Source organism: Heterodontus francisci, unplaced genomic scaffold (assembly GCF_036365525.1).
Source record: "Heterodontus francisci isolate sHetFra1 unplaced genomic scaffold, sHetFra1.hap1 HAP1_SCAFFOLD_43, whole genome shotgun sequence".
Lineage (NCBI taxonomy): Eukaryota > Metazoa > Chordata > Chondrichthyes > Heterodontiformes > Heterodontidae > Heterodontus > Heterodontus francisci.
In genome coordinates this window covers 20,717,510-20,740,000 of record NW_027141852.1, presented here as the reverse complement: position 1 = coordinate 20,740,000, position 22,491 = coordinate 20,717,510, and the positions used below count along the sequence as shown (strand labels likewise).

Below are 22,491 nucleotides of genomic sequence, written 5' to 3'. Positions count from 1 at the left end.
GTCTGAGGCCCTAGTAGGCCATCGTACAGTGAGGGGCTGGAACCTGTGTAAAACCCCTCGGGCTGTTTGCACCAGAGAATGTTTGATGTGTAATGTAAATACTGTAAATATAACCTGTGCAGGCAGGGATAGTGAGATACATCATGTACATTATTGAAGGAAACTGATCTGTATTGTACCTTATGTAATATTAAATTTGAACTGCTTTGCAATGTAATTGCACAAATTATATGAATAAAATATATATTGTGCAAAAGAGAGCAGCTTTCCTGTCAACACACACCTTGTCTCAGGGCACAACTTTCCTGTGATCTTGTCATACCCAACTTCGCTCTATATCTTCTGACACACACACTTTACAGTCTGTCATTTCCAAAAACAAGCATTCTAAAATCAAAAGACCTTTTGTTTATTTCTCCTTTCTTTTCATTTCTCCTCTATTCTTCTCAATCACTCCCTTCAACAGTCCTATTCAGATCAAGGTGGTATGTGAATAGTGTCACAACTCACCTCTGACACTATTGTTACCCTTTTCTCTTGTCTCATTCAATGGGAAAGTTTTATTCACCAGTCTGTTGCTGTTTTACACTCTTGTCATACCATCTGGTATTGCATCCATCTGAATTCTGTGCTTTCATGGCCTTACATATCTTTTCCTCTTCTGGATGATTTGTTTGCTTCAGTTCCATTCAACCAGGCAGGACCACAGGGAAGCTTAGAACCTTTGCCTTGGACGGGTCCACGTTGATCCATTACATTCAGAATCACCTCCTTGAAATAACTCCATAGTACAACTACAGTAACCACACAGCATCTGCTTCAAACACTCCTCCAAATTTTATCTGTTCTGACTGTCAACACCTCCAGCTCTTTTGTTTAAGTGGAACCCATCAGGTGTGTATAGGCTCCTTCTATTCTGAAAGCTGTACCACTGGTTCAGGGAATTCAGCCCTGTTTCTCTACTCGAAAGGATCAGCCATGCTTGATCTGCCTCGTATTTTGCTTTTATTGCAACGTTACAAGACCTCCAATCCTCTGGCACCACACCTGTATCCAGTGAGGGATTGGAAAATGATGGTCAGACCTTCCACTATTTCTTCCCTGGCTTCTTTCAACAGCCTGGGGTACATTTCATCTGGTCCTGATGATTTATCCACATTCAAGGATGCTCATCCCATTAAGACTTCCTCTCTCCTTAAGTTATCACGTCCAATACTTCACACTCCTCCTCCTTAATAACAATATCTGCATCACCCTCTCATTCGGGAAAACAGTAATGTATTCATTAAGGATATTGGCAACATCTTACACCCCGACACAAAGGTTACATTTTTGATCTTTTATGTGCCCTGCTGTTTGCTTAGTTGCCTCTGACTCGAATGTTTTGATGCAACATCTTTGGGTCCATTGTTACTTTGTTTGTCCATGTTCTTTCCTGCTTTCTCTTTGCTCTTCACCGCTGCTCCCAAACGCCTCCAGTGCAGTCAAAACACAACTTGTCAGAATTAGAATTCGAACACACGCCTCCAATGGAGACTACGACCTAAACGCAGCGCCTTAAACCGCTCGGCCATCCTGACTGCCTGCGATGCACTATCAATGCTAAGGAAATTATTCATTCTTTGTGAAAGTATTTGTGAGATTGTGGAAATGTCTGGAAGAGGAAAGACCAGCGGGAAAGCTCGGGCCAAGGCCAAGTCTCACTCCTCCCGGGCTGGACTGCAGTTCCCAGTGGGCCGTGTTTACAGGCTCCTGAGAAAGGGCAACTATGCTGAGCGTGTGGGTGCCGGAGCCCCGGTCTATCTGGCTGCTGTGCTCGAGTATCTGACCGCTGAAATCCTCGAGCTGGCCGGTAACGCAGCCCGGGACAACAAGAAGAGCCGCATCATCCCCAGACAACTGCAGCTGGCCGTCCGCAACAACGAGGAGCTCAACAAGCTGCTGGGAGGGGTGACCATCGCTCAGGGCGGGGTGCTGCCTAATATCCAGGCCGTGCTGCTGCCCAAGAAAACCAGCACTCAGAGCTCCCAGAAAAAGTAAAGCGGCCAAAATGTCATCAAATAAACCAAAGGCTCTTTTCAGAGCCACCCACAGTCTCTGTGAAAGGACTGGTTACTGTCAGGAGGGAGTCAGAGATGGAGTTATTGGAACAGTGGATTGACCTGTTCCACATCTGTCCAGGTGTCTTTTCAGTTCCTTCTCTGGATTTCGCTCTGTTTCTCTGCTCACACATCTCCCCCTCTAGTTAAGTGAAGAAGTGAACTACAGGGTGTCAGAATCAACAATTTAATAAATCCCGCTGCCTTCGATTTTATAATTCCCGAGATTATCCCGGTACATTAACGGGAACTGGTTCGGAGCTGATGAATTAATTTAATAATGGAAGAGTCCGGGTTAATTCTCTGTTTTTTATTTGGACAGTTTGAATTGTGTTTTTTTTTTTCTCTCTGGTGATCTGAGCGCCGCTTCTCAATGAGAATCTGCTCCCAGAACAGAGTAAATGCAGGAAGGAAGAGGCCATTCTCGGGCTGTGTGTTTCTCTCCTAACCTGATCTGTTTCGACCGCACTGTTCCCAGAGGACGGAATCAGTGAGAGTTGTGCACACACAGGAGCTGAGTCCATTGCAGCGCTTTAATATGTGCCTGCTCCCCGGCCCTCCCTATTCTCCGGACACAGAGCTGTCTGTTTCCCCCCGGCGGCGGGATAGAGTCGGGGATTCTCTCCCCGCAGTGTCAGGGTCTGCAACCCCGGGGAACTGGCGGTTCGAGTCAGAATGACCGAGCTGCCTTACATGTCCTGTGTACTAATCTCCAATGGATTCAAATATTAGTGAACTCATTGGGTAATGTTTGTAAATAACCCTCATGTGAACGGACCCGGCTCCATTAATGCCTTCCAAATAAAACTGGGATCCATTTCTTTTCCCCAAATGCCAGCGAACGGTTCCCAGGAGCGGGGTTGAGATTGTGCTGAGCAGCAATGAGTCTCCGGTAATGCTGCTTTCTAAATTCCAGATCAGCTCTCAGTCCGACAGGCCTTTCGGGAAAGTGATGTGACAAAACAGAAACCATGTGACCGCCCCTTCTATCTAATGGGTTTGATGATGAACAGAGATGGCAGCTCTTTCCTTTGCTGATTTGGTGGCTCTGAAAAGAGCCCTTGTTACACTTGTTACTGAAGCTGGGTTTAAGGTGCGTTCCCCGCGGATGCGGCGGGCCAGCTGGATGTCTTTGGCCATGATGGACCGGGATCATTCTGGTGAATCTGCTCATTTTCCGACAGAAGCATCAGTCGCTGTTTGAACTGTTTAAAGTCAGGGGTGTATTAGCAGCCAGAAAGTGAAGGGCAGTTCATTGCTCCCTGCAGCATTATCCGCCTCTTTCAGGAGAAAGGATCAGAAACCGCTCGTTTCTGTCAGTCCCCGAGAAGCCTGTGAGAAGCGGTTAGTCGCTAATTTGTTCCTTTTACAGAGTGGAAGCTGATATTTGTCCCGTTTTAAATTGCTGAACCGGACCTTCCTCCCGCCGCTTACAGTTAACAGATTGACAAATGAAAACGATTCCTAAAATCGCGTCAGGATTTTGTGACGGTAAATACAGTAAAACAGAACATAAAATGAGAGGTTTTAAAATTGTTGCCTGAAAATTGAAATTTTCCATCACTTCAATTCCTTCCTGCTCTGGAATTGCCGGGCTTTTTCCAATTGGAAAATTTAAGCCAATGAGAACTTCTATTTACTTATATGTGATTCTCCTATTGGTTAAGAATTGGATTGAGAAGCGGGTGACCAATCAGAGACAGAGTCAAACTGCGGGGATTCCAGGCCCCCAGTAACTGAGCTGAAACTGTTCAGATTGACAAACCCTGGCAGTAGCTTCACACATTGGACACTTCATACTGAGTCATTCAAGGGCTGGTGTGAGAAAAGCTTCAGATCCTGTCATTACTCTCTGACTCATTATTCATCTCGAACCAAACAATTAGTAAATGTGAAGCAGTGAAGAGACTTTTCACTCTCACTGCAGAATGTGTCATCTGGGGAAATAAGGAACTATTATTTTCGGAGATTCCAGGTACATTCCTCCCTGAACAAATCCATTCCTCACATTCCCGATCACAGCCTATCCCAGCTCCTGTTGTCACCCGACTCCAGCTGAATTGGAGAAACTCATGTGTTGGGGTTTGAGTTGTGAGGTGGGGTTTCTCCGCCAGTGTTCCTGTCTTACAGACTCTCCCCCTGAATTTGTGAACTGAGACTGCACCGAACACATCTCCAGTTCGAGTGAGGGCCGGATATCCCTCTGTTTTATTACAGAGAGTGGGGAAAGGGCTGGGTGGAGGGGAGTCACCAGGGATCCTGGATTTACTCCAAATCATTTCCATGTGGAATCTGCAGGCGGGGCCGGGACAGGGATCATTTGATCAGGGGATCAGCTCTTTCCTGAGAGATGTGGGTGGCTCTGAGAAGAGCCTTTGTGTTCAGATGTTTCCAAGTTTCCCGCGCTCTTTCACTTCTTTCCAGACCCTGCTTTCTGAGCCTTCGCTGCTTTCGGCTTGACCTTGCTCTTCCATGTCTGCACTTTCTTCAGCGCCTTTCCGCCCGCCGCACTCTTGCCTTTTTTGACCTTCTTCGCAGGAGACTTTTTCTGAAGCGCTGCTTTCTTCACCACCTTATTTGGCGTTGCCGCCGCCTTGCTGCTCGTTTTCTTAGCTGTTACTTTCTTTGTTGTCACTTTCACGTCTGCTGGTTTCTTCACTAAAGATTTCTTGTCTGCTGGTTTCTTCACTGAAGATTTCTTGTGTGCTGGTTTCTTCACCTTCTTTCCCACTTTTCCCTAGGTTTTCCTTCTTGCTGATTTTGAAGGAGCCGGAGGCTCCCTGTCCCTTGCTCTGCACCAGGGAGCCTTTGTTCACATTCCTCTTGATACTTTGCTTGATCTGGGTTTTGAGCTTCGCCTGAGCGGTGGCAGACCTGCAAGGAATCAACTACCAGCTAGCGTATAAAGCGAGACCAAGGCTCAGGGCCTTCAGTTACCTGGAGGGGAGTCGGAGAGGCAGCGGATCCTGTGAGGAACCACAATCCAGGAAGGATGAGAAGGTCATTGAAAGGGTACAGAGGAGATTAAGTTAAAGATTTACCAGTTTATAAGCAAGCGCAGAGCCAAGGAACGGTGCTGGGGCAGATCAAATAATAGGAAGCTGTGATCAGTTGGAAGGCAAGAGTGATTAAATGACAGAAGAGATGATGGTGCAAGGCAAAAGTCAGGGAAAGAAAAAGTAACGTGTTGTCAGCACAGATACCAGGAGTGGGGTTTGAACCCACGCAGATACACGTCTATTGGATCTTAAGTCCAACGCCTTAACCACTCGGCCATCCTGATACATTAGCCAGCCACTGAAAATGAAATTTAATGTGATCCGGGTGCCATCTGGCCATTTCCAAGACAAAGTTGTGACTCCTCTCCCATGCTGAATTGGTCCCTTCATTATTTATGAACCTCAATCGGATCACCCCTCAGTCAAGGTTTCTCTAAGGTGTAGGGTCCCAACTCTTTTAGTCTAAATTGATAACCAAGATGTCTTATACTGGGAATTCGTCGAATGTCTCTCCTCTGTACCCTTTCCAAAGCCTCAATATCACCCATCATGTGAGGAGACCAAGACTGGATACAATATTCCAAGTGAGTCCTGACCAAGGTTTCATAAAAGGACAAATTCGGGACATCTCAGATACTGAAGGAGTCCATGTCCAGAAGCAGCAAGACCTGGACAACATTCAGACTTGGGCTGCTAAGTGGCAAGTAACATTTACACCACATAAGTACCAGGCAATGACCATCTCCAACAAGAGAGAATGTAACCATCTCCCTTTGACGTTCAACAGCATTACCATCGCTGAATCCCCCCACCATCAACATCCTGGGGGTTACCATTGACAAAAGCTTAACTGGACCATTCATATACATACTCTGGCGACAAGTGTAAATCAGATAGTGGGAATTCTGTGATGAGTAACTCAGCGCAAGGCACATGGTGAAATGCTCATTAGGAGAGCTGGAGAAATGGACTGGTCAGGTGGGCAGAAAAGTGGCAAATGGAATTCAACTTGGAGAAGTGTGAGGTGATGCCTTTGGTGAGGTCAAACACAGCAAAGGAAGACACAATTAATGGGTGAATGCTGAGAGGTGTAGAGGAAGTGAGGGACCTTGAATTGAATGTCCACAAATCCCTGAAAGTAGCAGGATAGGTTGATAAGTTGGTTGAGAAGGCTGATGGAATCCTTTCCTTTATTAGCCAATGTATAGAATATAAGAGCAGGGAGGTTATGCTGGAACTGTATAAATCATTAGTTAGGCCACAACTTGAGTTCTGTGTGCAGTTCTGGTCACCTCATTCCAGAAAGGATGTAATTGCACTTGAGAGGTTACGGAGGAGATTTACGAGGATGTTGCCAGGACTGGAAAAATGCAGCTATGAGGAAAGATTGGATAGACTGGGGTTGTTCTCCTTGGAATAGAAGAGGCTGAGGGGAGATTTGATTGAAATGTACAAAATTGTGAGGGGTCTGGATAGAATGGATGGGAAGGGTCTATTTACCTTAGTAGGGAGGTCACTGACTAGGGGGAATAGATTTAAAGTGATGTGTTGAACAATTAGAGGGGAGATGAGAAAAGGTTTTTTTCACCCAGAGGGCAGTGGGAGTCTGGAACTCACTGCCTGTAAGGGTAGCTGAGGCAGAAACCCTCAACTCATTTAAAAGGAGTCTGGATGTGCACCTCAAGTACCTGAACCTGCAGGGCTACGGTCCAAATGCTGGACAATGGGATTCAGCTGGGTGGCTCGTTTTTTGGCCTGCCTGTGCTGTAAACTTTCTATGTTCTATGATTCTATGCAGACACAATGGGCCCAATGGCCTCCTTCTCCACTGTAATAATTTTGTGATTTTTGACTCTCCAAAACTTGTCAACCATCTACAAGGCACAAACCAGGATGAGTGCAGCACCAACAATACTCCAGAAACTCGACACTTTTCAGGACAAAGCAGCCGCCTTGATTGTCACCCCATTCACCACCTTAAACATTCACTCCCTTCACCACTGACGCACAGTGGCAGTAGTGTGTACCATCTACCAGATGCACTGCTGCAACTCACCAAGGCTCCGCAGACAGCACCTTCCAAACCGAAGACCTCCACCACCTTGAAGGACAAGGGCTGCAGATGCATGGAAACACCACCATGTGCAAGCTCCCCTCCAAGTCACACACCATCTGATCTGCAAATATATCGCTGTTCATTCACTGATGCTGGGTCAAAATCCTGGATCTCCCTTCCTAACAGCACTGTGGGTGTACCTACTCCACATGGAGTGCAGCAATTCGAGAAGGGAGCTCACCGCCACCTTGTCAAGGACAATTAGGGATGGGTAACAAATTCTGGACTTGCCAGTGTCGCTCACATCCCATGAAAGAATATGCCTCATTTTATACTCAATTGTCCTCTGAATGCAGCCCAACCCCCTATTTGCTCCAACTATCACTTCACAGCATTGCTGCTGTACCTTTAGAGATCTGTGCACTAGAACATCCAGATCTCTGCTCAAAATTATTTTCTTTTTTCCACCTACTTTAATGTTTTTCCCTGAAGGGTGTATGAATGTTGAGCATTCGCCCTGTCCACATGAATAACACTGCACTTACCCAAATTAAACATAATTTACCAGTCATGAACCCAATCTCCCAACACATTAAGATCAGCCTGAAACAGTCGAGCATCGTCTACAGTCTGAACACTCGCACAGATCTTCAAACCATCTGTAAGTTTACAGATGGTGCCCCCTACACCTACATCCAGATCATTAATAAAAATAGTAAAGAGCAACAGTCCCAACACCGATCCCTGTGGGACACCACTGGTAACTGGTCTCCAAACAGATCCAGATCCATCTGTAACTACTTTCTGCCTACGTCCTGCCAGTCAGTTCCCAATCCAGATCAATATATTACCACTGATACCAGGGACTTTAATCTTATAGAGAAGCCTCTTGTGTGGAACCTTATCAAAATCTTTTGGATGAGATCAGCTAATTGAACACAGGCCGGGGATGAGGCCTAGGCCTGTCCTGCTTTGTGTGTGGGTCTCAGAACCACACAAGGTGAGATCAGCTCACTGAGCACAGGCCCATCCTGCTCTATATAGTGCTCAGTACCTCACCAAATGAGAATAACTAACACACCACAGGCCATGGAGCCTCGGCCCATCCTTCCCTGATTGCGGTTCAGTGCCAACAAGGTAAGATCAGCTAATTCAGCACAGGCCGGAGATGGAAGCTGGATCTTTCCTGCTCTGGGGGCTCCGTACCATACCAGGTGCGATGAAGTAAAATACCACAGGCCGGGGATGGAGCCTGAGATTTCCCTGTTCTGTGTGGGGCTCTGTACAACAATGTGTGAGAAGAACTATCATCCCTCAGGCTGAGGAAGGAGCCTGGGCCCATTCTGTTCTGTGTGGCTCCTACCACACTGAGTGGGATCAGTTAACTCAACACAGGCTATGAATACAACCAGGCCCTTTCCTGCTCCGTGTGGCTCAGTATCACACCAGGTGGCATCAGCTAACACAGCACAGGCTGGGGCTGGGGCTGGAGGCTGGGCCCGCCCTGCTCTGTGGGCTCAGTAACAACCCGGAAGATGAACTTTTTTCAAAAGACTTCAGTGTATTTATCTCTGTCCAACACTCTGAGGCAGCTTTCTGTGTTTATAAAGAGTGTAATTTATTGACTGGTCTCTTGGATCAAACAGGGTAACAGGCAGAGGTCTGTGTGCAGAGGGTTTGGGAGTGAGCTCTGATTCCTAACTCTTTCTGGACTGTGAGGAATAAAGAATGAATGAGAGAGAGAGAATGTGGGAGAAGGGATGATGGAAGAATTTGTCCGTGAACCTGATTAAAAGTGGCTCAAACGCAAGATAATATTAAGGTATCAAGAGCAGAACATTAACATAATCTGAGTTCCGCGATCTGGTCGGGTCCCATTCCCCTGAAGTGAGGAATGAACGGGTGGGGAAATTCCACCTGGAGTTATATTTGTCTCCAATGAAGATGAGTTCACAGTGAGGATGGAATAGCTCAGTTGGGAGAACACTAGATTGAAGAACCAGGATACAATCCCTGGTTTCATCAGTTTTAATTTGGTGTCTCCTTCATTTTAAGTAGAGAGAATCAGAGGGGAGATTTTCCACTCTTGACCCCATGGGCTGAATTTTAAACTAACGGTGCGGCTCTCGGCAGAGGCACCGGAAGTGGGTGTCGTCACCACACGAGTGAAATGTGGCCGACCGACCCCGATCACGGAGCAGCCGACCAATTAATGAAGGGGAGGCGTGGGTCCCATGTAAACAAGGACCAGAGGCAGGGAACGAGGCACCGATGGCACCGACATCTGACACAACGGCAGGTGCTGGCACCATATTGAAAGGACTGCCAGACCTGTATTCACTGCTGCCTGGTTTAAAGGAGTGTCTTCCTGAGAGCCCTCTGCTGTCCCAGAACCCGTTCTGCTGCCTCTGCTGCCCCAGGTCCCATTCTGCAGCCTCTGCTGTCCCAGAACACGTTCTGCTGCCTCTGCTGCCCCAGGTCCCGTCCTGCTGTCCCAGGACCCGTTCTGCTGCCCCAAGACCCATTCTGCTGCCTCTGATGCCCCAGGACCCGTTCTGCTGCATCTGCTGCCCCAGGACCCGTTCTGCTGCCCCAAGACCCGTGCTGCTGCCTCTGATGCCCCAGGACCTGTTCTACTGCATCTGCTGCCCCAGGACCTGTTCTGCTGCCTCCGCTGCCCCAGGACCTGTTCTGCTGCATCTGCTGCCCCAGGACCTATTCTGCTGCCTCTGCTGCCCCAGGACCTGTTCTGCTGCCTCTGCTGCCCAGGACCTGTTCTGCTGCCTCTGCTGCCCAGGACCCATTCTGCTGTCCCAGGACCCGTTCTGCTGCATCTGCTGCCCCAGGACCCGTTCTGCTGTCTCTGCTGCCTGATAGGTAAGGAGCTGAATGCGAGCCTACAGTGACCATGGTCCAATAGTTTAGCGATGCCTTCCTGCAGGTTCGCCTCCAGGTGACAACAGATAGGTGGAAGATCCTCTTCCCCAGGGATGGGAGGTGGAGACCTGTCCACCTGACCAAGCAAAGCTGCTTTGAGCTAGTAGGTGAAGTCAGCAGCCGTGGGGTCACCCCCAAGACATGGATCCAGTGCAAGAAGTGGGTCAATGACCGGATCCGGGCTGCTCAGGCGCAAACTCAAAACACTTTGGACCCTTTGCACATTGCGCATGGCAGAGTGAGAGGGAGTGTTTGGTGGAAAGAGAGTGACCACCCAGTCATGTGTATTGGGGAAGGGCAGCAGGACATGCTGCCTGAGGCTTGGCTGCATCTCGGTGGGAGGTGCACGTCAGTCATTGTATAAACTCACACAGTCCCTCGAGAGGGGCCACATGCAGGAGGAATATGTGTGTCCACATCATGGACTGCTGGACTATCACCATCAGAGATATTGAGTTTGTCCCCGCTGGGAGACTAACTTTGTTGATCATAGTGGCTGCAGGAGAAGACAGCCCACAATCGGAAAGAGCATGTCAAGACTGGCAGTGGATGCCTTATCTCCATGTCCTCATCCCGATGGAGGAGGAGGCCATGGAACAGGCCGGGCAGCAAAGCAGCTGCTCCATAGCTGATGGAGAGACAGGGACACCTACCTAAGAGAGTGAATGAACATCTCCTGGGGCACAAGGTTGCATCCGCTGCAAAGGAGCCACACTGCTCATCTGTTCACCACTGCATCAATGGAGCTGCACAGTAGGGGTGGTTGGAATGTCACGATGGGCAGACCCTAACCCTTCAATGTCCCTGTTTTCACATGCAGGCTAGGATTAACGACAAGAGCGAAGAGCTGGAGAGACTGGGGGACAGCCAGACACCTCTGAGGAGGAGGAGGGAGCCTCAGATGGTGCACCGTCACATCATTCCCCTGCACCCTCCACCAGCACAGAAACCCTCACTCGGTGGGTATCCACTCGCTGTTAGATTTGGGCACACAAGCTGGTGAGCACGTCACAGACAGGCCCGGGCAGATGACGGAGGCAGTGACAGCCGAGGCCACTGGCAGTTGGAAGTCAGTGGGAGGCCAGGCCCATGCTGAGTCCCAGGCTGATGACGTGCCTCTGGTGTCACCAGCAACACGGGAAATGCTGAAGCTGCAGCAAGAGGTCAGGCAACATCTGGCAGAGTTGCCGGAGGTTATGTGTGCCCAAGTTCGGATGATGGAGGAGTCCATCCAGGCCTTGCATGCTGTACTGTCTCTGATGGGGGTGTGTCTGGCTTCCTTCCTTGAGAGATGGGTGACTCTGATGGAGAGCCAGATCCAGCCGACCAATCAGTGGCTGCCGGAGATGTGTGCAGACCTGCACTCCATCGCTTTGTCCATGAGATCCATCCAGCGGTGACAAGGTGAGAGGGGGGACGAGGCACCTGAACTCTTCACCAGGTCCACGTCCCTCTCAGGTCAGCAGCGAGTTACAAGTGTGTCTTATAAGGGGGAGGAGCAGCTGGCTGCTACATCTGGGGTCTCCTCTCAGGGTGACCCTGGTGTGGACAGTAGCTCCAAAGTCCCTCTGCCAGTGACACAAGTGATGCCAGTGCCGGCCTCCATCACCCTCGATGACAGAGGGGGGTCCCTGTACCTGTGCAGGAGGCCCTCAGTGTGCCGGGGCCCTCCAGGCCTCAGGCAGCAAGAGGGCGGCCACCAATGTCATCCCAAGCCATGGGGCAGCAAGGTCAGCAGCCTGTCTCCACCTCAGCTGCCAGAGCAGGGGTAGCACCACGTAGGAGCACGCGGAAAAGATTTCAGAAGAGCACCTTGATTCACTTAGGGTTCACGGTGAATGTACATTCCAGATGGATAGGGTTGCGTTTGTTGTCACACGGAAGAAAGAAATGATTTTCTCTCACTATGTCTCCTTCCTATTGTTGATGCCCTTTGGGACTTCATTTAAACCCTTCCTCCCAAGGGGCTGGAAGTGAGGGACCAAGTCCTGAGTTCACAAAGCTTCGGCCTTGTCACTGTGCGATGTGTACCTGGATGCTGCAGTGCAGAAGGAAGGAGGCGACAACAGGGCTGTTTAAAGCTAAGACTTTATTGCCTTGGTTCCAGAAGGTGGTAAGGCTCAAAGGAAACTTGAATGTATAAGGGTGTCTCATGTCTCCCTTGTGTGTATCTCATGGCCCCTTTCCTGCTGTGCCTGAGGTTCTTCATCTGGCACTGCTTGGGCAGCATCCTCCTCCACATCCTCATCATCAGAGGAGACATCACACTCCACGATATCCTCACTAGTCAACACCTCGCCCGTCTGTAATGCCAGGTTGTGCTGTGCACAGCAAACCACCACGATATGCGAGACCCTCGCCGGGACATACTGAAGGGCTCCACTGGATCGATCTAGGCACCTGAATCTCATCTTCAGGAGACCAATGGCCTCCTTGATGGTCGCTCGGGTTGACCCGCAGCAGGTGTTGTACCTCTCCTCTGCATCCGTGCGTGGGTTCCTCACAGACGTCAGTTGTCATGTCCTCAGTGCGTAGCCCTTGTCTCCAAGGATCCATCTCTGAAAGCGGATGGGGCCGCGGAAAGGTTCTGGCACCTGGGAGTGCCTTGGTATGCAGGCGTTGTGGCTGCTTCCCGGGATTTGTGCACACACCTATGGGATCCATTTGCAGTGGTCGCAGACCAATTGCACACTGAGCAAGTGGAAGCCCTTCCTGTTGAAGGCTGCTGGCTGGTCTGCAGGAGCCATGATGGTCACATGGGTGCAGTCAATGACACCCGACACCTGGTGGAATCCAGCGATGTCCCCGAATCCTATAGCTCTCTCAGCTTGACTGTTTGGATCAATGTGCACATAGTCACCGGCCCTCCTGAACAGGACATTGGTGACCTCCTTGATGCACTGATTCACTACAGACTGTGAGATTCCACACATATCTCCAGTGGATCCCCGCAATGATCTGGTGGTGAAGAAGTTCAGTGGCACGGTGACCTTCAGTGACACTGGCATCAGGTGCCCACCAAGTCGCATGCGGCACAGCTGCATCATGGCAGAGAGATCAGTGACGACCCCCGTGGAGAGGTGCAGTCTGCGGAGACACTGTCACTCGGACATCTGCAGGTAGTTGAACCTCGGCTGACGTGTTCCTCTGCCTCCTTCTCCAGCCTCCTGTTCGAGGCTGGCCTTCCTGTGGGCCCCCAAGCTGCTGTGGTGCCCCTGCTGGTGCCTGCGCCTCCCTCCCTTCCTCTCTACTCCTCCTCCTCCTCCTCAATGGGAGCCTCGAATCCAATGAGAGCCTCGAATGAGGACCATGACAGGTTGCCCCTCCCTGAGTGCAAGGCCTTCACAGTAAACAACACCCTGCCACATTTACCTCACTTGTCACCCTCAATGAAGTGGCACTGCCACAATGGCACCCTGGTGTTGTTCCCTCTGCAGAGCTGGCACATTGGCTCCCACTCCTGACAGTGTTTCCCGATGCCCTTTCTGCCAAGTTTTGCTGCCTCACCCGATAGCTTCCCAGTGAAGCCAACACTCAGCTCCCACCTCCCAGTCACCTCCTTTAACCAGGCGAGGCTCTGAAGCCCCGTGGTTCCGGTGTGCTATTAGTTCAAATGGATCCAGTGAATAAAATTGCTGACAATTGGACTCATAAATACTTGAAATGCCTTCTTGCCGTGTGGATGTGCGAAGTCTGCCCTCCATGTCAGCCGCCGACAGAAAAATCCGGTCCGACGTCTTCCATCCCTATTTTACACACCCCCCTCCCCCTCCCCGGCCTCCATTCCCGTCTCCAACGGTCCCTTAAAATTCTGGTGCATGTCTCGAAGACTAATGGGAGTGAAACAACATCTGCTCCTTCGACTGAACAGGGAGAGCTGCTCTCTCTGTGTTTAAAGTGAATGAATCTGCTCTTTACCTTGTCTTGCTGGAACGTTCACTGTCTGGAGATGTCTGTTTGAAAATGTTTTCCTGTTATATTAATGGAGCAGAGGAGCAGATGTGAGGTATTGTTGAACAGAGAGGTTTGGAAGTGGGTGAAGGGGTGGAGTGACGGTGTGAGTGAGAGGCGCAGTGAGTTGGCCATTCTCAATAGAGTGTCAGGAATGAAGGTCAGAGGAACAGACCAGGCTGGAAACACAGAAAGAGCGAGGAGAAGCTGGTGTGAAAAACAGAGATTAAACAACGGGCTTGTTCATTTGGTTTGTGTCTGGTGTTTAGAATACCCAGAATCTGGGTTCACTTCCCTTCCAACTCAGGCAATTGTACCAACATTATGTTCATAAAACCATAGAATGATACCCAAAGAAGGAGACCATTTGGTCCATTGTGTCAGTGCTGTCTCTTTGGTTGTGCTATCCAATTAGTCCTGGTGTTCAGCTTTTTCCTGTTATCTGTACATTTTCCTTCCAGTATTTATCCCAATTGCTTTTCAAAGTTACTACTGAATCTGCTTTCAAGTCCTGATCAGACAGTGCATTCCAGATGACAACACATCACTGTATAAAAAATCATTCCTCATTTTGCCTCTGGTCTTTTCTCAATCACCTGATAAGTACATCCTCTGGTTACTGACCCTTTTGCCACTGGAAACAATTTCTCCTTATTCAACTTATTGAAACCTTCTTGATGATGTCACATACTAGACTGCCAGTAAAACTGAAGCCCATGGAATAAAAGGGACAATGACAGCATGCATATGAAGTTTGCAGACTGATAGGAACATAGGAGCAGGAGTAGGCCATTCAGCCCGTCGAGCCCACCCTGCCATTCAATATGATGATGACTGATCGTCCACTTCAATGCCTTTTTCCCACACTATCTCCATCTCCCCTATGTCATTTGTATTGAGAAATCTGTCAATCTCTGCTTTAAACATACTCAATGACTGAGATTCCACAGCCCTCTGAGATAGAGAATTCCAAAGATTCACAACCCACTGAGTAAAGAAATTTCTCCTCATCGCTGTCCTAAGTGACTTTCCCCTGACGTTGAAATTGTGTCCCCTGGTTCTAGACTCCTCAACCGGGGGAAACATCTTAGCTTCATCGACCCTGTCTATCCCTTTAAATATTTTGTAAGTTTCAATGAGATCACCTCTCCTTCTTCAAAACTCTAGAGAATACAGTCCCAGTTTCCCCAATCTCTCTTCATTTGACAGTCCCGCCATCCCGGGAACAAGTCTGGTGAACCTTCGTTGCATTCCCTCGATGGCAATGATATCCTTCCTAAGGTAAGGGGAACAAAACTTCACACAGTATTCCAAAGTGCAGTCCAACCAAGGTTATATACAATTGAAGCAAGACTTTACTGCTCCTGTACTCAAATCCTCTTGTGATAGAGGCTAACATATCATTAGCCTTCCTAATTGCTTGCTGCACCTGCATGTTAGCTTTCAGTCACTTATTGACAAGGACACCCAGGCCCCTTTGTACATTCACACTCTTACCATTTAACAAATAATCTGCACATCTGTTTCTCCTACCAAAGTGGATAACCTCACATTTTGACACATTATATTTCATGTGCCACTTTCTTGTCCACTCACTAAGACTGTCCAAATTCCCTTGAAGCCGCTTTGCATCTTCCTCACAACACACATTCCCACCTAGTTTTGTGTCATCTGCAAACTTGGAAATAGTACATTTGGTCCCCGCATCCAAATCATGTGAACAGCTTTGTCACAGTGTGGTGGTGAACAGTTGTATTTCTGTCTGGAGGAAGGTTTACAGTGGGTTCCCCATGGTTCCTCATAACTTCAGTAATGTGCAGACACTGGAAAAGCTGGGGTTGTTCTCCTTGGAGCAGAGCAAGTTCAGAACAACTTTGACAGAGTTAGAATCAAGGAATCAAATGGTTGCAGTACAGAAGGAGACCATTCAGTCCATCATGTCCATGACAGCTCTTTGCAAGAGCAGATCAGCTAATTCCACTCCTCTGCCCTTTCATTGTAGCCCTGCAAATTTTCTCTATTTAGGTGTTTATCCAATTCCCTTTTGAAAGCCACGATTGAATCTGCCTCCAGCACACTCTCAGGCAGTGTATTCCAGATCCGAACCACTCACTCTGTCCCACACCCCGGTACCATTGCAGAAAATCTTTTCTGTTCATTTCATCCCTCATAAATAATTGAAATGCAATGTTTATTAGGAAATACACAACATAAAAAGGAGAGAGAAATAAATGCTGAGTAAAATAGAAGTCAATGTTTGGAAGGTAAAAAGAGCAAAAGATGTAACTTTTATTCTGGATGAGTGAGAGGAATATATCACACTTTGGGGCTTTTGTAAGAGGATTTATTGATAAACCTGGGATTTGAGAGGAAGCTGCTTCATGGTTTACAGAACAAATTCAGCCCCTGGGGTGGAGCCAACAGCTGCACTGTAATTACTCACCTCAGGATTCCAAGCCTCTGACCTGCTCTTCTAGTCACGTTATTTGTATGGCTACCCATGGTAACCCCCATGATGTTGATGGTGGGGGATTCAGTGATTGTAATGCTATTGAATGTCAAGGGGAGATAGTTAGATTCTCTCTTGTTGGAGATGGTCATTGCCTGGCACTTGTGTGGTGCGAATATTACTTGCCACTTATCATCCCAAGCCTGTGAGACTGAAATAGCTCAGTTGGGAGTGTGTTGGACTGAAGATCCCTGGTTCAATCTGGGGTTTTGGCAGTTGTCCTTTATTCTGCATCGCCCTTTGGTTTTGACTCTTGAACTGCACAATTTACACTGAAATTATTTACCCAACTCTGAAGGTTGGATTGGAATAGAGAGATATCAATGATGGGAAATATTTACATTGTCAGCTTTAGCTTATTCTCTATCTCCCTGTGTCCTTTTCCCCAGTATTTGACTCTCTCGGGGCCGGGTGAACATTTGATTTGCTGGAAACAGGAGTGAGTGAAAGACCATGTGTGGAGTTTGATTTTGTACAGAGGGAGAGCAAATCTAACAGGGCTGTGAGATATTGGCCTGGATTTTACAGCCCCAATAGCGGTGAACTCTGAGACTTTCACTGCTATTGAGGGTCTGAACAGCACTGCAACTGCTGGTACATGCACACACTAACACCAGCATCTGGAAGTTGTGGTGGTGAGAAATGTGCTTAGAAGGAGCCTCTGATCATAGTCGCACCAGCCCACTCTTTAAAGTGACAGGGACCTGTAGTTCAGCAATTTGGGCTCATTGCCCCCAATGTACCCTGATTTTTACTTGGGTTGGATTAAAGCCGGTACCAACAGGCTCAGGGTTGCTCGGGAAGGACTTTTCTGTTGACACAACAGCTCCACTATTCCAGGAAGACACCGGCAGCAGCAGTTGTCAACTTTCAGAGGGAGTTCAGACATTTTAAATGTTGTATTTTATTTCTTAATTGTATGTAAGTTTTTAGCATGGCCTGATCAGAGTTCTTAAATTTACATCTGACTTTTTATTAACAAGATTGAAGTGCTTTTAAAAGATCTCTAAATGTATATGACTTTTTATCAAGATTTACTTGGCTTCTTTGAAAAGACTCTTGAGCAAGATTGAAGTGACTTTTAAAAACTACATCTTATCCTTTAAAATCCTGCTTCCATGTGGATGACATTGGAAGATGACTTCAGAATAACTTAGACTATCTTTCTAACAGGTACTGCAACAGCTTAAGTCCTACTTTTCTGCAAAAGCTGGTGAATTACCTTCCGGGAGCGGAGAGGAGCGGAGCGGAGCAGACCTGCATGGACCGATATGAGGAGAACGTTGAGAGCGGAGCCTATAAATCCAATCCGAGGATCGAGGCCCAGTCTCTTCCCTTCCAGGAGTGGAGTGGAGCTCTTCCAGTGTGCTGGAGTTTTGAAAAAAAAAAGAAGCCAACTCTGATGTCAGAGGAGAGCTACAAGGTGATTGGTTGGTGAGTCAATGCTGTTTGTGTATTTAAATATCTTAAAGAAAAGGGCAAAGTTTTTTACTTGAGAAAAAAACCTCTGCTGATAAGGTGAGTGCTACTAAAGTGTTTTTTTTATTCAGTGTAGCTTATGAAGGACTTTAGATTGTAGTGGGTAGAACAAGGCCCCTAGTGTCATTAGTATTTTTTAATTAAGGGAGTAACTAATTAATCTAAGGGTAAGTCATGGCAGGAGAGCTCAGCCCCGTGATATGCTCCTCCTGCGCTTTGTGGGGATTCAGGAACCCTCCCAGTCTCCATGACGACCATGTGTGCAGGAAGTGTATCCAGCTGCAGCTACTGGCTACTCGCATTATGGAGCTGGACCTGCGGGTGGTTTCACTGTGGAGCGTCCACGAAGCTGAGGGCTTCATGGATAGCATGTTTAGTGAGGTGGTCGCACCGCAGGTAATGGATGCACAGGCAGAAAAGGGATGGGTGACCACCAGATGGAATAGTAGGAGCAGGCAGGTAGTGCAGGAGTCCCCTGTGGCCATCCCCCTCTCAAACAGATACACCGCTTTGGTTACTGTTGGGGGGAAGACCTCCCAGGGGAAAAGAGCAACAGCGCGTTCCGTGGCACCACGAGGGCTCTGCTGCACAGCAGGGGAGGAAAATGGGTGGAAGAGCTATTGTGATAGGGGATTCTATCATAAGGGGTGCAGATAGGCGTTTCTGTGGCCGCAAACGAGACTCCAGGATGGTATGTTGCCTCCCTAATACTAGGGTCAAGGATGTTTCGGAGCAGCTGCCGGAAATTCTGAAAGGGGAGGGTGTGCAGCCAGAGATCGTGGTCCATATTGGTACGAACGACATAGGCAGGAAGAGAGATGAGGTTCTGCAAAGTGAATATAGGGAGTTAGGCAGAAGGTTAAAGAGCAGGACCTCGAGGGTTGTAATCTCAGGATTACTCCCTGTGACACGTGCTAGTGCGGGTAGGAATAGGAGGATTACGCAAATGAATGCATTGCTGAAGACTGGCGAAGGCGGGAGGGCTTCAAGTACTTGGATCATTGGGATCTCTTCTTGTGCAGAGGTGACCTGTACAAGAGGGACGGGTTGCATCTGAACTGGAAGGGGACCAATATCCTTGTAGGGAGATTTTATAGTAATACACTGGAGGGTTTAAACTAGTCTTGCAGCGGGGGTGGGACCCAAAGTAGTAGTCTCTCCGATGAGATAGTTGAGGCAAATGGAGAGGTTAAAGCAAGCAAGTCCAGTAGGCAGGCCAGGCAGGGGCAGGACAGGGAGCGTGGAAGGTCTGGTGGGCTAAACTGCATTTACTTTAATGCAAGTATCCTTACAGGTAAGGCAGATGAACTCAGAGCATGGATCGGTACATGGGATTGTGGTATTGTAGCTATTACGGAAACGTGGTTGAGGGATGGGCAGGACTGGCAGCTCAATGTTCCGCGGTACCGATCCTTCCGGCGTGACAGAGGTGGAGGTAAGAGAGGAGGGGGAGTTGCACTATTGATTAGGGAGGACATCACGGCAGCACTTAGAGAGGATATCCCGGGGTGAATGTCCAGTGAGGCCATACTGGTAGAATATAGAAATAGTAAAAGGGTGATCCCTTTGATGGGATTATACGATAGGCCCCCCAATAGTCAGAGGGAAGTGGAGGAGCATATATGTAGGGAAATCACAGATAGGTATAGGAATTATAGGGTTGTAATAGTAGGTGATTTTAACTTCCCTAATATTGACTGGGACTGCCTAAGTGCTAAGGGATCAGATGGGGAAGAATTTGTTAAGTGAGTCCAGGATAGTTTTCTGAAGCAGTACGTGGATGGCCCGACTAGAGAAGGGGCTACACTCGATCTCCTCTTCGGAAATGAGAATGGGCAGGTGGTTGATATGGCAGTGGGGGAGCACTTTGGGACCAGTGACCATAACTCTATTAGCTTCAAGATAGTTATGAAAAAGAATAGGACTGGTCCTCAGGTTGAAGTCCTAAATTGGGGGAAGGCTAATTTCCATGGCATCAGACAGGAACTCTCAAAAGTTGAATGGGAGAGGCTGTTTACAGGTAAAGGGACGTCTGGCAAGTCGGAGGCTTTTAAAAGTGAGATAGGAAGAGTTCAGGGCCAGCATGTTCCTGTTAGATGGAAGGGCAAGGCTGGCAAGTTTAGGGAACCTTGGTTGACGAGGGATATTGAGGGTCTGGTCAGGACAAAGAAGGAGGCATACGTCAGGTATAGGCAGCTGGGATCGAGCGAGTCCCTCGAGAAGTATAGGGGATATAGGAGTATACTTAAGAAGGAAATTAGGAGGGCGAAAAGGGGCCATGAGATTTCCCTGGCAGATAAGATAAAGGAGAATCCTAAAAGATTCTATAAGTGTATTAAGAGTAAAAGGGTAGCTAGGGAGAGAGTAGGTCCCCTTCAGGATCAGTGTGGCAATCTATGTGTGAAGCCACGCGAAATGGGCGAGGTCTTAAATTAATATTTCTCGTCTGTATTTACCGTGGAGAAGGTAATGGAAGCTAGTGAGTTCAAGGGAGGGAACATCGATATCCTGCAGCATATCAACATTACAAAGGAGGAGGTGTTGGAGGTTTTGAAGCGCATTAAGGTGGATAAATCCCCAGGGCCTGATCAGATGTATCTTAGGATGCTATGGGAAGCAAGGGAGGAGATTGCTGGGGCGCTGGCAGAGATTTTTGTACCATCGTTAGCCACGGGTGAGGTACCGGAAGACTGGAGGATAGATAATTTGTTAATTAATAAATTAAATAACAAATCATGTCGCCTCTTTCTCTTCTAAACTCTGGCGGAGACAAGCCTAGCTTGTCCAATCTTTCCTCGTAAGACAGCCCACCCATTCCATGTATTAGTCTCGTAAACTTTCTCTGTACTACCTCCAATGCATTTACATCCTTCCGCAAATAAGGAGACCAGTACAGTACTCAGTACTGCAGAAGAGGTCTCACCAATGTCCTGTATAGCTGAAGCATAACCTCCCTACTATTGTATTCAATTCCCATGGTGATAAATGATAACATTCTATTAGCTTTCCTAATTACATGCTGGACCTGCATACTAACCTTTTGCAATTCATGCCCTCGGACACCCAGATCCCTCTGCATCTCAGAGCTCTGCAATCTCTCACCATTTAGATAATATGCTTTTTTATTCTTCCTGCCATAGTGGACAATTTCCGAATTTCCCACATTATACTCCATTTGCCAGGTCTTTGCCCAATCACTTAACCTATCTATATCCCTTTGTAGCCCCCTTATGTCCTCTTCACAACCTACTTTCCGACCTATCTTTGTGATCAGCAAATTTAGCAACAATACCTTCGGTCCCTTCATCTAAGTCATTTATATAAGTTGTAAAAAGTTGAGGCCACAGCACAGATCCCTGTGGCACACCACTCGTTACTTCTTGCCAACCAGAAAATGACCCATTTATGCTGACTCTCTGTTTCCTGTCAGCTAGCCAATCTTCAATCCATGCCAATATGTTACCCCCGACACCATGAGCTTTTATTTTCTGCAATAAACTTTGATATGGCACCTTATCCTTCTGGAAATCGAAATACAATACATCCACTGGTTCCCCTTTATCCACAGCACATGTAACTGCCTCAAAGAACTCCAATAAATTGGTTAAACATGATTTCCCTTTCAAAAAACCATGTTGACTCTGCCTGATTACCTTAATTTTTTTCTAAATGCCCTGCTATAACATCCTCTGTAATAGCTCCAAACATTTTCCCTCAGACAAATGTTAAGCTAACTGGCCTGTCGTTTCCTGCTTTCTGTCTCCCTCCCTTTTTGAATAAATGAGTTACATTCACTCTTTTCCAATCTAACGGAACCTTCTCGAATCTAGGGAATTTTGGAATATTAAAACCAGCGCATCAACTATCTCACTAGCCAATTCAGGACCTGGCGACTTGTCAACCCGCAGCTCCAACAATTTGTTTCGTACCACTTCCCTGGTGATTGTAATTTTCTTGAGTTCCTCCATCCCTTCAATTTCCTGATATACGGCTAATACTGGGATGTTATTTGTATACTCAATAGTGAAGACCGATGCAAAGTATCTGTTCAATTCATCTGCCATCTCTTAATTATCCATTATTAATTCCCCAGACACACTTTCTATTGGACCAACAGTCGCTTTGTTAACTCTTCTCATTTTAAAATATCTATCGAAACTCTTACTAGTTGTCTTGAAATTCCTTGCGAGCTTTCTCTCATACTCTAATTTTACCTTCCTTATCAATCTTTTAGTAATTCTTTGCTGTTTTTTTTAAATATTCTGTCCAATCTTCTGACCTGCCTCCCACCTTTGCACAATTATAGGCTTTTTCTTTAAGTTTGATAGTATCTTTAACTGTTTTCGTGAACAATGGATGGTGAGTCCCACCTTTGGAACTTTTCTTTCTCGTTGAAATGTATCTATTCTGTGTATTCTGAAATATCCCCTTAAATGTCTGCCACTGCATCTCTATTGACTT

General features: G+C 47.5%; 1 non-coding gene across 1 annotated transcript; it reads right to left on the bottom strand.

Annotated features, from left to right (window-relative positions):
- Positions 1-5,299: 5,299 nt before the first annotated feature.
- On the bottom strand, positions 5,300-5,382 carry trnal-uaa (transfer RNA leucine (anticodon UAA)). Its single transcript has one exon. It is a non-coding gene; the product is annotated as a tRNA-Leu (tRNA).
- Between the last annotated feature and the right edge of the window lie 17,109 nt (positions 5,383-22,491).